The sequence below is a fragment of the Apium graveolens genome, chromosome 9 (assembly GCF_009905375.1).
Source record: "Apium graveolens cultivar Ventura chromosome 9, ASM990537v1, whole genome shotgun sequence".
NCBI lineage: Eukaryota > Viridiplantae > Streptophyta > Magnoliopsida > Apiales > Apiaceae > Apium > Apium graveolens.
The window spans coordinates 246,974,304-246,987,622 of NC_133655.1; positions in this window are offsets into that span (position 1 = coordinate 246,974,304).

A 13,319-nucleotide genomic window follows, 5' to 3' on the forward strand; every position below is an offset into this window, starting at 1 on the left:
TACGTAAATCTCACCGATTAATATTATAATTCTGCACAATTTATTTATATCACGAAATATTAGTTAATAAATCCTGCAGAGAATTAAAAGTATTAAATTAATGAAATTTTTCTAAAAACTAAAAATTCAATTCGAATTAAACAAGCACGCAGCAAGGCAACATAGCAAGGCATCACAGACGGCAATACAACCGCAGAAGCAACAATCAGAAATACCCGATGAAACCACCGAAAAATTTGCTCGACCAAAACCAACATCAAACAACGCACACACACGGTACTCACATAACACACGCACACAAACACACACAACTGCACATATACATACACGCACACATAATACCCGACTGAAATCACGCCTACACACGCCACCACAACCCGCCGGAAAAGCAGGAAGCGCGGCGACAAATAAGCAGGGGTAGCGGCCGGAAAAACGCGGCGGGAACAGGAGAGAAGTCGGGAGGATAGGGGAAAAAGAGGAGAGGGAGCAGAGATAAAGAGAAGATGAGAGAGATTAAAGAGTGAGAGAGACGATCGAGAAAGGATAGATTTGACAGAGATGAGCGAGAGAGAAAGACCCAGGAGAGAGAAACGAAAGTAATTTGGGGATAGATATTTGTTATTTATTTTATTCTATGTTTACCCCTTTCTGTACCGATCGATTCGTTCCACGTTTCACGACTTACCGATATAATTTACGAATAATAATAACCAATATAATTTTTAAATAAATTTTTAAAATTTCCAAAATAATAATAATAATAATAAAATAAAGTTTCCAAATTTTTCAAATCATTTTCGGAGCGCGTATCAGATCTGTATTTCACAATTTAACGAACACACGCGCGGGTGTATAAAAGCCAGAAAATTTCCAAAATAATTTTAAAGCTCTCGAAATATTCCAAACTTCATAAAATAAGAGTTTCGTAATTTTTAAATCATTCCGGAATTTAATATTGAATTTATACTTTAATACAATCAGAAAATCATTTAGGGGTGAATAATTGATAAAATATTGATTTCTGAATTTTACAAATTCCTAAAAATAAACATCAAAATTTTAAAAGCATAAAAGCAATTTTTGAAACAATTTTAACATTTATGAGAATAAATTTTTAATTAAATTACTTTAAGAGCAAAACAACATACATCTCAATAATTAATTACACAAATAATCTTCGTACCTAACAAATTTCACATAATTAATAATAAAGCAACACACAGCTGATAAACCCATCAAATATTGTGTTTATTTAATGATTCCATAATTACATTTTTATATTGAATTTGAAAATAAATTACTTAGCCGCTAAGTAACTATAAAAATGATATAATTTAATACCAGATAAGGATAATTATCAAAACAGAGCTTCTTATAAAATACTTTATATGAAAATAAGATAATAATATCTCGCCTTTCGAGAATACGGGTTTTATCGATCTATAAAATGATTAGCGTATCGAAAATTTTACGCCGGGACTCGTACAGGTCAAACCGTACCCCAGATAGAAAAAGTCATAACACGGAAATTGTTCAGAATCATCAGATTAGGTTAGGAAAGAGTTTCCGAAGAGTTTCGGGATGTAAGAACATAAAAGCGGTTGACGTTGGACGATTTCCAATTTTATAAAATAATTTTTATAATTACTCAAAATAATAATTATTAATTCTATAAATCCTTATAAAATCATATAATAATCCAAGAATTCCAAGAAAAATACCAAAATTATCTATATTTTATCCTGGATAATTAAAAATTAAAATATCCTAATTTTATCAGACATAAACACCCAAATATTAATATCAATCATCAAATAATTCACCAAAATTCACATAATAATCACATAATGATTATTTATTGATGAAAATAATTACACGATATTTCCCGGATGTTACATCCTTCCCCCCTTAAAAGGATTTTGTCCTCAGAATCATACTAAGGAACAGATAATGATACTTTTCAAGTATATCACTTAAAATTTCTCACTCATTCCTGTAACCACTATTCAACGGTTTCCTACCAACATTAAAATTTATCAGTTGCTCATGCAACTTGACTCAACTCTCTATTTTCTACATATGGAGCTAAATTGCTCTTTCGGGTTACATTCGTACACATGTCTTATGAACTCGTTATACCTGTGACAACAAGGCCAACTCATTCATAATTTCCAGCCTATCTTACTGTCTCAAAAGACTAACTTAATTTTATACTAATCTTCTTTTCTTTCCAATTCTAATAATTCGTGCTCATGAATGCCTCCCATTTTCACTGGCTGTTCCACGTCTCTTTTTGTCCGATTGGTCTGGCCTGTGATCATTTTTAATAGTATTCAAGATCCTTTAATCGACCTTTTGTACCTTTCATTCATTTGCGAATCATATGCTGGTCTCCTGGCGTCTTCGGTTTCTAAATGTCTTAAGTCCATTCTAAAATTTAAAAATTAAAGAGAGAATTTCGACAATTGCATTTAGGTCACCACTTAATTACTATTTAAAATTTTATTGCAATGTTTTTCTCTGACGTTCTGTCACATATAACGTTCCTTCTTTTCTTCACGCCACATTACCCGAAAGTCATCTTCTATCTTTATGTCTTGTATCATATTCTCGGAGTAACCTTAATTTCCCGAATTGTCAGGATTTAACCAACCCTTATCTCTTAATTCTACCTTATTTATGCCTATCCACTCATGAATGGTATCACTTATTTCGGTTCATCACGGTTCATAGTGTTTTCCACACTTCTACCAACATATTAATCAGATCGATTAATTACAGTTTATACTTGAATCTGGTAACATGCTACAATCTCCTTAAAGCAATAGCGAACTTATTTCTCGAATAAAGCATTTAACAATAAAAGGATAATCAGGTTTGGTCAACCTATTCCTAATAATTCAAATAACGCTTTCTTCATCTCTGGTTTTCGAACCATATTTATTTTGAAATCATTACAATATCATGTTCACCTCTTTGATGCAGGTTTTGGTCCTTTAGTCGCAACGATAATTACTTACATGTCCTTCCCTTTCAAAACCGAACTCTTGATGTTAATACTCATTTTGTTGTCATGTCAAATTAGATATTAGTACGAACTTTGATGCTCACAACATCCCATGCTGAAGTCAACATCGATCATCTATACCAATACCACCTTTGATATTTAACAACAAAGTAAGTATCAGCATAAATCAGGAACTGAATCAAAACCTGAACTTTAATTTCTAACTCTTCCAATTCCTTTACCAATTCTCCAGCAACCCTAATGATATTCACTCTTTCTTTTCTACTCATGACATCTGTCCCTAAATGGTCCTTACCTGGTTGGTAGTTAATCATACAACTGTAGCTCATAATCAATTATGGCCAGAATTCATTCCTTTGAATCTTAGAACGTAGTTGCTACTTTTCACCCTTCGCAGACATATCTTCAGGCGTTCAACTTGGTCTTCCTTAGTCCTTGAATGGGTGAGGATGTTATCAATAATTACAATTACACTATCCAAATACTCCTTATACACTATGTTCCTTTAATCCTCAGGAACGACGGGTACATAATATCATTAGAACTCATAATACCCATACCTTACTCTAAACACAACCTTTAGTGCGACCTCAGACTTAAAACTTCTGATAATCAATGCGTAACTTCATACCTTCATTCTTCTTTTCTATGACCAAATTTATGCATATAGCGAAATACTCCTTATCTCATTATTCCTTCACCCTACAATCCTAAAGTTTCCTTAACTAATTACTTGATTCCTATTGGGCCATATGATATGGGGCTTTTGACACCAGCCTAACTCTGTGCAGTAACCAATGAGAAATTTTATCTTATGCTCTGAGGTAACCCTGATAAATCATCTGTTAGAACCTTCGGGGCTTCATTTTAATTCTAGGGAATTCTGATATAAAATTTATTGCAACGCTCTTTTCTGACATTTCGCCACCAATACCTTTGTTTAATCTTCCCTGTTTACGCGTATTCTTTGAATGAAATTCCTATCTTCCATTATCGGCGTCTTACTTCATTCTCATATCAGTTCTGGTACAACTGACGTTCACAACTTGCTTATATCCTGGACTATTTTATAAAATTTCTTTATCATCCTTTTGATTCCACTTCTTTTCTTAATTAGTTCTCCATTCTCATTATTCATTATCTCTTTTAAACATAAGGACTTTCTTTTTCTTGATAATACTAATTTGTTCATTATTAGATAAGCCATTTCTGGAGTTAACACTGGAATGAAGGATTTTATTTATAATACTTAAATTCTTACTAACAGAATTATCAAAATTTATCGGTAGCTATCTTCTTAACTTTGCTAAATCATCACTGATCGCATATTTGGCTTTTCCCAATCGATCAACATTTCTTTTTCCTGAGTTCACCTACGGACTTCGTCAGTCTCTGTCTTACATCGGATACTTGGATTTGCGAGTTTCTCAGTATTTCACAGTATCTTCCATTAAATCGTCATTCGATATGGATATGCATTCAGGTCCTTTCTGGAACATTATTACAGATGATAAAATCTCTTTGTTTTGACTTAAACCTTCAGTTCTTGAAAACGTTCTTCTTGTTTATTGCAAAGGCCTATTCATCTAGATAAAACCTTTCACATGCTGGCAGTAACATCACGCTGATTCTACTAAATTTCCGATTTCTACTAAGATCTTTACTTCCTCCAAATTCTTAATTGCTTTGATTTCGAATCTGAAAATCTTGTCAGAATCTGACTTAATTTAATTGGAATCGATTTCCATTTAACTGACCATTAGTTGGTGAAGTTAATCAATTAACTCTTTTAATTAATCAATTAAACCAAGTGATGACTAGCTAACTGGAATCAAAGACCAATTACATAAAGTCGGTTTGGTCATAACAACCTTTTCCAAGAACCGAGATCGCAATCATTTGGAGTACCAATGAGAATAAAAATATGCTTCTTTATCCCTAAAAGTAAGGTAATTTCTGAAAATTTGGGAAGGACTTCCCTTATATTATCGACTTTCAGTCGGACTCAAGCCGACACCATCAATCAACCAAACCATCCACAAGAATATCAATCCACTTCCATCTACCAAACTCATCAATTCACCATAATTTAAAATATATCATTTTGATCAGCATATGTACTATTACTGGCATGGTATATATCTTTTAAATTGGACTAAGGTCTTAAACCAACAATGATTAATATCACCATACCTATTCTCAATCCTTTCAGAATATTACTAAATGTTATCAGTGAACTTAAGATTCGCCATAACTTATTTACTCAAGTTAGAGAACCTCAAAATTTCTTGAAGAACACGCTCGAAATTTGTTTACAATTAAGATTTCTTTGATCTTGAATCTTCACAAAAAATATCTTGCCGCGACGAAGGGATATTTTACGTATTAATTGCCTGCCTGAGTTATTGTTCAGAATTCCTTGATCTTCGATTGTCATCCCAACACTCGTTCACTTTGTCTGATGTATACAGCTTTACTTCCTTATTTTATTACGGTTTGCTAACTATTCATCTCATGTCAAATTCTCCTGACTTAAAGCGTATCGTGTTAATGCAATCTACTATACTTATGAAATCCTCATAGCAAGAACAACTGTCTGATTTGACGTCCTTGTTGAAGGGTTTTTAGCACATAAATGCAACGAAAACGTAAATTTAAATCTTAAAAAACCGAAACCCTCCGCAGGATCCATGCAAAAAATAATATTTAATTCGTGGTTTAGTATGTTTACCTTAAGAAGCTTTACGTTAATGGAAAGATGGAGGTCTTTAATAGCGATCCAAGAATGATGAGCGGAGATCCCTAGCAGCTGCTCCTCAAGTGTGAAGTACTCCACTGGTATCCACCAAGAAAATGATGTAATGGAGAAGGAGGAGGTGGAGAGAATTAGGGTTTTGTAAAATTTTTAGGTTGAGGCAAAAATAGGGTTTATAATAGTATATTTATGGGCAAAATTTTCAGCTGAAAATTTTCCCATAAAATATTATTATTATTAACCCTTTATTATTTTCATTAATAATTAAAACACCTTTTAATTATTAATCCTTTTTCTAAACACTTTAGAAATAATTCTCTCACTTGATTTAATTTCCAAAAATTAAATTCTTAATTAATAATATTAAGAACCTTTTCTTAATTAATTTATAATCAATTAAATCTCATTTAATCATTTATTAAATTTTCCAATTAAATATTTATTTCATAAATAAATAATTATCAGCCATTATTAATTAATTCCTCCACCATTAAATCATTCTCTTTTATGGTGTGACCCTGTAGGTTCAATATTAAGCCGGTAAATAATAATAAAACTGTTTTATCATTATTTATATTAATTCTCTAATTCATTAAATATGATTAATTAATTAATCATATTTATTCTACATCGTGAGGGATACTTCTCAGCATATCGCGACTATCCGGATAATATGAATTCACTGCTTAGAATACCAAGAACCTATTCAGTGAGTAGTTACCGTACAATTAATTCCTTCTACCCTGCAATGTCACGATTAAATATAAGGCATGGAACTTGTGTCAAGCCTATCTTATTTAATCACTTGCTTTCCCATTCACTATGCTTAGTTCTATTTAATGTAAATTAGAAACTCCTTTCTAATTTCATTCACTCTGGCCAGAGATTCCTGAACTAACATAAGTGGATCAGCATTGAACATTCTCTTCCTTCACTGGAAGGGGTAGATCCTTTATTGATCATACACTATCTTCGTGTACAAATTCCTATACCCAGTAGAGCCCTTATAATTGTCCCTTGAGACTAAGAACTAAACCAAAGCATATTTCGGTGTACACAAGATGACTATGATGACCTCAAATCTAAGGATACTTGTACAACTATCACTATGTGAACAACTGCTGACACGTGAGTGAACTTCATTAGTTGTTCAGCTATATGAGTCATGTTCAGTGAACTTATTCTATAATAAGCACCTACATACTAGCTATAGTGTCACCACACAAATGTCTATGAGAACAGACATCCTTCATAATAAAGAAAGCATAGTATGTACCGATCTTTGCGGATTATTAATTACCAGTTAGTAATCCTACGACCAAGAACTATTTAAGTTTAGAGTTATCATCTTTTAGGTCTCATTATTATGATCTCATCACAATCCATAAAAAGCTTTACTCTAAACTATGGTATAACTTATTTAAACACTTAAATAGATAAAGCCCGCAATAAAACCAAAACAAGTCTTTTATTAATATCAATGAAATCAAAACAGATTACAGAAAAGTTATTCCTAAATCCTCATACATGATTGGACTTAGGACATATCTCTTTCAATCTCCCACTTGTACTAAAGCCAATCACTCTGGTATCTAATACCCATCTTGTCTTTATGACGATCAAAGTGACTTTGAGAAAGTGGCTTTGTGAGTGGGTCTGCTACGTTGTTATGTACATGTTTGGAATTTTTATGAGACCTAGGTTCCTAGGCTTGTGCTATTGCTGCGTTATTATCACAATACAACACAATAGGCTCTTTAACGCTAGGAACAACTCCCAAATCAGAAACAAATTTCCTCATCCAAACGGCTTCTTTTGCAGCCTCACTTGGAGCTATATATTCTGCTTCCGCTGTGGAGTCCGCCGTTGTAGACTGTTTGGAACTCTTCCAACTAATCGCACCACCATTCAGAGTAAACACGTACCCTGACATGGATTTGCTATCACTTTCTGATTGAAAACTAGAGTCAGTATAACCCTCTATTTTTAACTCAGATTCACCACCAAAAACAAGAAAAATGTCCTGAGTCATTCGCAAGTACGTAAGGATGTTTTTCACTGCTTTCCAGTGGTCTTCACCTGCATTGGACTGATATCTGCTCGTCACACTAATTGAATAAGCAACATCAGGCCTTGTACACAACATCGCGTACATCATAGATCCTATTGCTGAAGCATAAGGAATCTTACTCATACGCTCTCTTTCCTCAGGTGTCTTAGGAGACATATTTTCGGAAAGGGACACTCCATGGCTCATCGGTATGAGACCGCTTTTGGAGTTTTACATGCTAAACCTTTTAAGCACTTTCTGGATGTATGTACCCTGGGTAAGACCTATCATTCTTCTAGATCTATCTCTATAGATCTTCATACCGAGAATGTAGGATGCTTCTCCCAAGTCCTTCATGGTGAAGTTCTTTGATAGCCATATTTTGACTGATTGTAGTATCGATATATCATTTCCTATAAGAAGTATGTCATCCATATACAATACAAGAAATGTTACCGCCCTCCCACTAACCTTCTTGTAGACACATGGTTCATCTATGTTTTTGATAAAACCAAACTCTTTGATTGTTTCATCAAAACGGATGTTCCATCTACGAGAAGCTTGCCTTAAACCATATATGGTTCGCAACAGCTTACACACTAGGTGTTCATTTCCCTTGGAAAGGAAACCCTCTGGCTGTGTCATATACACTCTCTCCTCAAGTTCCCCATTGAGGAAGGCCATTTTCACGTCCATTTGCCAGATCTCATAGTCGTAGTAAGCAGCAATCGCAAGCAAAATCCGAATTGATTTTAACAGGGCTACAAGCGAAAAAGTTTCATCAAAGTCAATCCCTTTCCTTTGTTTGAATCCTTTTGCCACGAGCCTGGCCTTATAGGTCTCCACCTGGCCATCTGCTCCAATCTTTCTCTTGTATACCTATTTGCACCCAATAGGCTTAACACCTTCAGGCGCCTCAACCAGAGTCCATACTTGGTTGGTATACAAAGATTCCATTTCGGATTTCATGGCACTATGCCATTTCTCTGAGTCAACACTACTCATAGCCTCATTATAGGTCACAGGGTCATCATCATCAATGATTGACAACTCATTTCCATTCTCAAGGCCATAATACCTCTCAGGTTGGCGAGACACTCTTCCTGTCCTACGAATGGGCTGTTCCACAGAAGGTTGTTCAGTCTGAACAGGTGTTTCCACTTGATCCGTAGTAGTTTGTGCTTCTTGAACTTCATCAAGTTCAATTTTGCTCTCACTGTTTCCTTCAAGGATAAACTCCCTTTCCAAGAAGGTAGCATGTCTGGAGACAAACACCCGATGATCGGTGTAAAAGTAATACCCCAAAGTCTCTTTAGGATATCCCACAAAATTACATTTTACGGATCGAGATTCCATCTTATATGTGGCGCTCTCCAAACCCGGGTCAGAAGTTTGGGGTCCACAACACAAATACAATATATCAACCTGTATATGAAATATTAATTGCAATGACCCTGCTCTATGTAACCATGGATCGTAACAGGTTTAAGTATGAAAACAAGCCACAACCTTAATTTTTATTACAACGTACCAAATCCCAACTAATTTAACTTACAACTGATAATAAAATTATTCTTACAATCTTACTATCTCACTACCTCCATAAGCTTCTGCTAGCTCGATCCAACTCAATCTGGAATCCTAGCTCATACATTGAACTGGGAAACCTCGCTATCAACCGTATTCCTTTTTAACTGTAGAATACATAAAAAGATTTGCAAGAGTGAGCTAACTAGCTCAGCAAGTCATAATAACGAAAACTGAGGTTAAACAATGATCAAGTGAGATGATTCAGATGAATCAAGTTTCTTTTTAACTAATCATTAGAATTGGATATTCATTTTAAGTTATAAAACCAAGGTTAGGCTACTGATCAGTCACGCACTAACCCCGAGCAAAGCACACAGCATTGCTCTAATTACTGGATCCAAGGCACACATTGGCCTAATTCGACCACGAATCTGGTCTGACAACGAATCTGGTCCATATAAGAAAACTATCCAATCCTAAAACAATTCAGTGTAATAAACGATGTAATTCAATAAGCAATATCATAATTCGCATTTATAAAGCATTTATACAAAAGCGTAATGCGTTTCCTGAGTGTCATAAGGGTATATCAAGGTATGTACGAGAAACGGTTTTCAGCCTGTAAAAGGATCAGGTATTAGACAAATAATGGTTTTTTAAGGTATAGTTCTTTGAGGTTTTAAATAATGGTTATAGTATAAAAGTTTCTGTTTTTTCAAACAATTTTTGTTTCAGTGTTTGGTGTTCAGTAGTTATACCTCTGGGGAGTAGTATCATATTGGTGTGATTTGATATTTGAGGATCAACAAAGTACGGTTTGTAAAGAATAAGGCTTACGGCTCAAGATCAAGAAAGAATCAGGGTTTAAGGGTAAATAGTTTGAAGCATATGCAATATAAAACAGGAGTTATGTTTAATGATAGCAATATGTTATAAAAAAGTTCGAAAACATTGGTAATATATCTTGAAGAAAAGTTCAGAAATACTTGCCTTACAAGGCTTTATAACTATTACTGATCAACTCTGAGCCAACTCTGTCGCTCAGGCTTTAACGTCCAATCACTGGATCCCATTGGATTCGACTTTGACACTCAGGTCTTTCTGGTTGAAACTCTACTGAGCTCGTCGATTGAGTACTAGGTCATCTCTAGTCCATCGCTCACTTTCAGGTTCCCGATTATAACCTACAGGGTCGAAATACCCTATGTTAGACGTCTAGGTATGCTTGACACATCCTCGATACTAATTTTTACCCAATGATATTCAAACCCGGTTCGTAATTATATGGATAATTATAATATAACAACACACCCAACAGTCAGGGTTCACATTCTCGAGAAATCGGTTTGGTGTTCGCTTTCCGAAAATACGTATACTTGTAATTTCAAAAAATCAGGGTTATGGATTTTAGCAAATTATTTCATCACATCGTGCAATCAAGTTCTATATAGAACACATATATATCTACGTAACCATTCGACGTCCCGATAATCATCAAATACGCTCCCGTATTTTCGTAGGTAAATTTCCCGGAAATCGGGCAGCGTCTCTTTTGTTTATCAGACTACCCGTCGAAACAATTCGACGTCAAACCAATCAACAATACAACAATCACAACTCCAGTCAACTCAAATTCATAACCCAATCACAATTAAATATGCAATCCAAGTTTCAACACAAAATCCAAGTCTCAATACAAACTCTAAATATCGGATAAATATTTCTCGAACTAAATTAATATTTTGAAATTTTTAGGACTCAGAATAAACATCACAGTCCACCGTCGGCTCGCCGAGGCTCATCGCCAACGGCGGTAAAATTCGCAGGTACCCGTTACTTGGGTTTCCGACGCGAATTTCGCCGATTAAAATTCGGAATAATCGAAATCCATAATTCACATAATCACATGAAGTCATACGAATATTACAACAATTAATAGATTAAATTCATAAAATGGCAGCCTCGAGTTCATGGAAACAGCGAACCAAATGCATCAATTAACACAACAGCAACACAACTGGACACACGCACGTGCGTCACACGCACGCCGACCCCTCGCCGGAGAAACCACGGCGGCGGCCGGAGATGAAGAAAAGGATGGGAGAAACGTATAACAGCAATAACCAACAAAACTCAAACCCACGAATCACATATATATATACTCACAAGTATATATATATATATACGCAGCAAAACTACCAAGACAGCCACCAAGCCGAAGTCGGCGGCGACGGGCCGGAATAACAGAGACGACGGCAACCAGAGCACAAGAGGCAAGAAGAAGAAAATGGGGAGAGAAGAAGTGGGGAGCAGAGAAAGGATTTTAGAGAGAGAGCAGAGATTGATTTTTATCCCAAATCAATTGTTTTTGTTGTAATAATTCTGATGAATTCGATTGAAATTTAAGAAGCTTCCACGTATCTGTTATTCAGGACATGTGTCAAATAAATAGACACGTATTTTTTGCGATAATTACGAAGATTTAAAGGTCTCTTTTTGCCCTGAAATTCGAATTTAACGAAACAAGGTGCGAATAAAACAGCCCCCAAAAATTATGAAAATATTTTTAAAATATCATAAGTATCCCGGAGTTTATAAAAACATAAATTTCGTAATATTAAAATAATTTCTAAAATGCGATTTATACCCGTATTTCTCATTTAACGAACCGAGGTGTACTTAAAACAGATTCAGAAAATCATGAAAATAATATTAAAATATTACAAATATCCCGAAGTTAATAAAAACATGAATTTTGAAATTTTAAAATGATTTTTAAAATGCACTTTATATCCGCTTTTATCAATGAAGCGAAACAACGAGTGCGTGAAATTAATCCCGAAAATTTCCAAAATAATTTTAAAATTCTCGGAATATTCCAAACTTAAATAAATATGAGTTTCATAATTTTTGAAGAATTTTAGAATTAAATATGGATTTTACAAGTAAAAGCATTCAGAAAATCATTTAAAGATAAATAATTAATAAAATATTGATTTCTTAATTTTATAAAATCCTAAAAATAATTATTGTAATTATAAAATCATAAAAATAATTTTTGAAACATTCCCAATATTTATGCAAATAAATTTGCACCAAATCCACTTTTGACAATGAAAACGATCCAATACGACTCCATAATTAATCACACGAACAACCCGGTATATTATAAATTACACCTATATAATAATCAACCAACACAGAGTGGTCAAAACCAATACACATATTTTATTTAATAATTTCCGTAATAATCACATATTTAAATAATTCAAAAACACACGAGTCGTTATATCCTTTCCCGCTTAAAAGGATTTTGTCCTCAGAATCTGGTCTAACTAAATAAGTGAGGATACTTGTCAAGCATATCTGACTCAAATTTCTAAGTACACCCTTCTACTCGAGGGTTCAAACGTACTCACAATAGGTATGCACTTATTTCCAAGGACTTGTCTTTAACGATCAAGAATTTGGATTGATCACTATATGCAGAACAACTTGGACAAGAGCCCCATTGGCTCCTGATCAATTACTTAATTCAAACCCAATACTTATCACTTTAATATTGACAAGTAAAATACCTTAGGTATACACACTGGTGTGACGGTCATATCATTCAGGAACAACTTTATATGTATTTATCCATACCTCGAATGGTTCACTAATTTTAGGACTTAACCTGTCCCTTCTACTTAGACTTATCCAGTTTTTTATAGGACGACACTTTTACTAACACTACTGGTCCTATTTCTATATTCATATTCTTTCTCAATATAATTTCGCTTTCTTCCTTTGTCTACTCCGAGCTGCTTCAATCAATATCATTACGCTCTTGGTGTGCTGATCTAACTTAGAATTTGACAACTTTCTTTCTCCTATTTTGTTTTAATAGAAATGGGGACCTATACTTGCATTCATATGAAGCTTGGTAAAGTGGCATTCCAAAGTTGACATCGCTA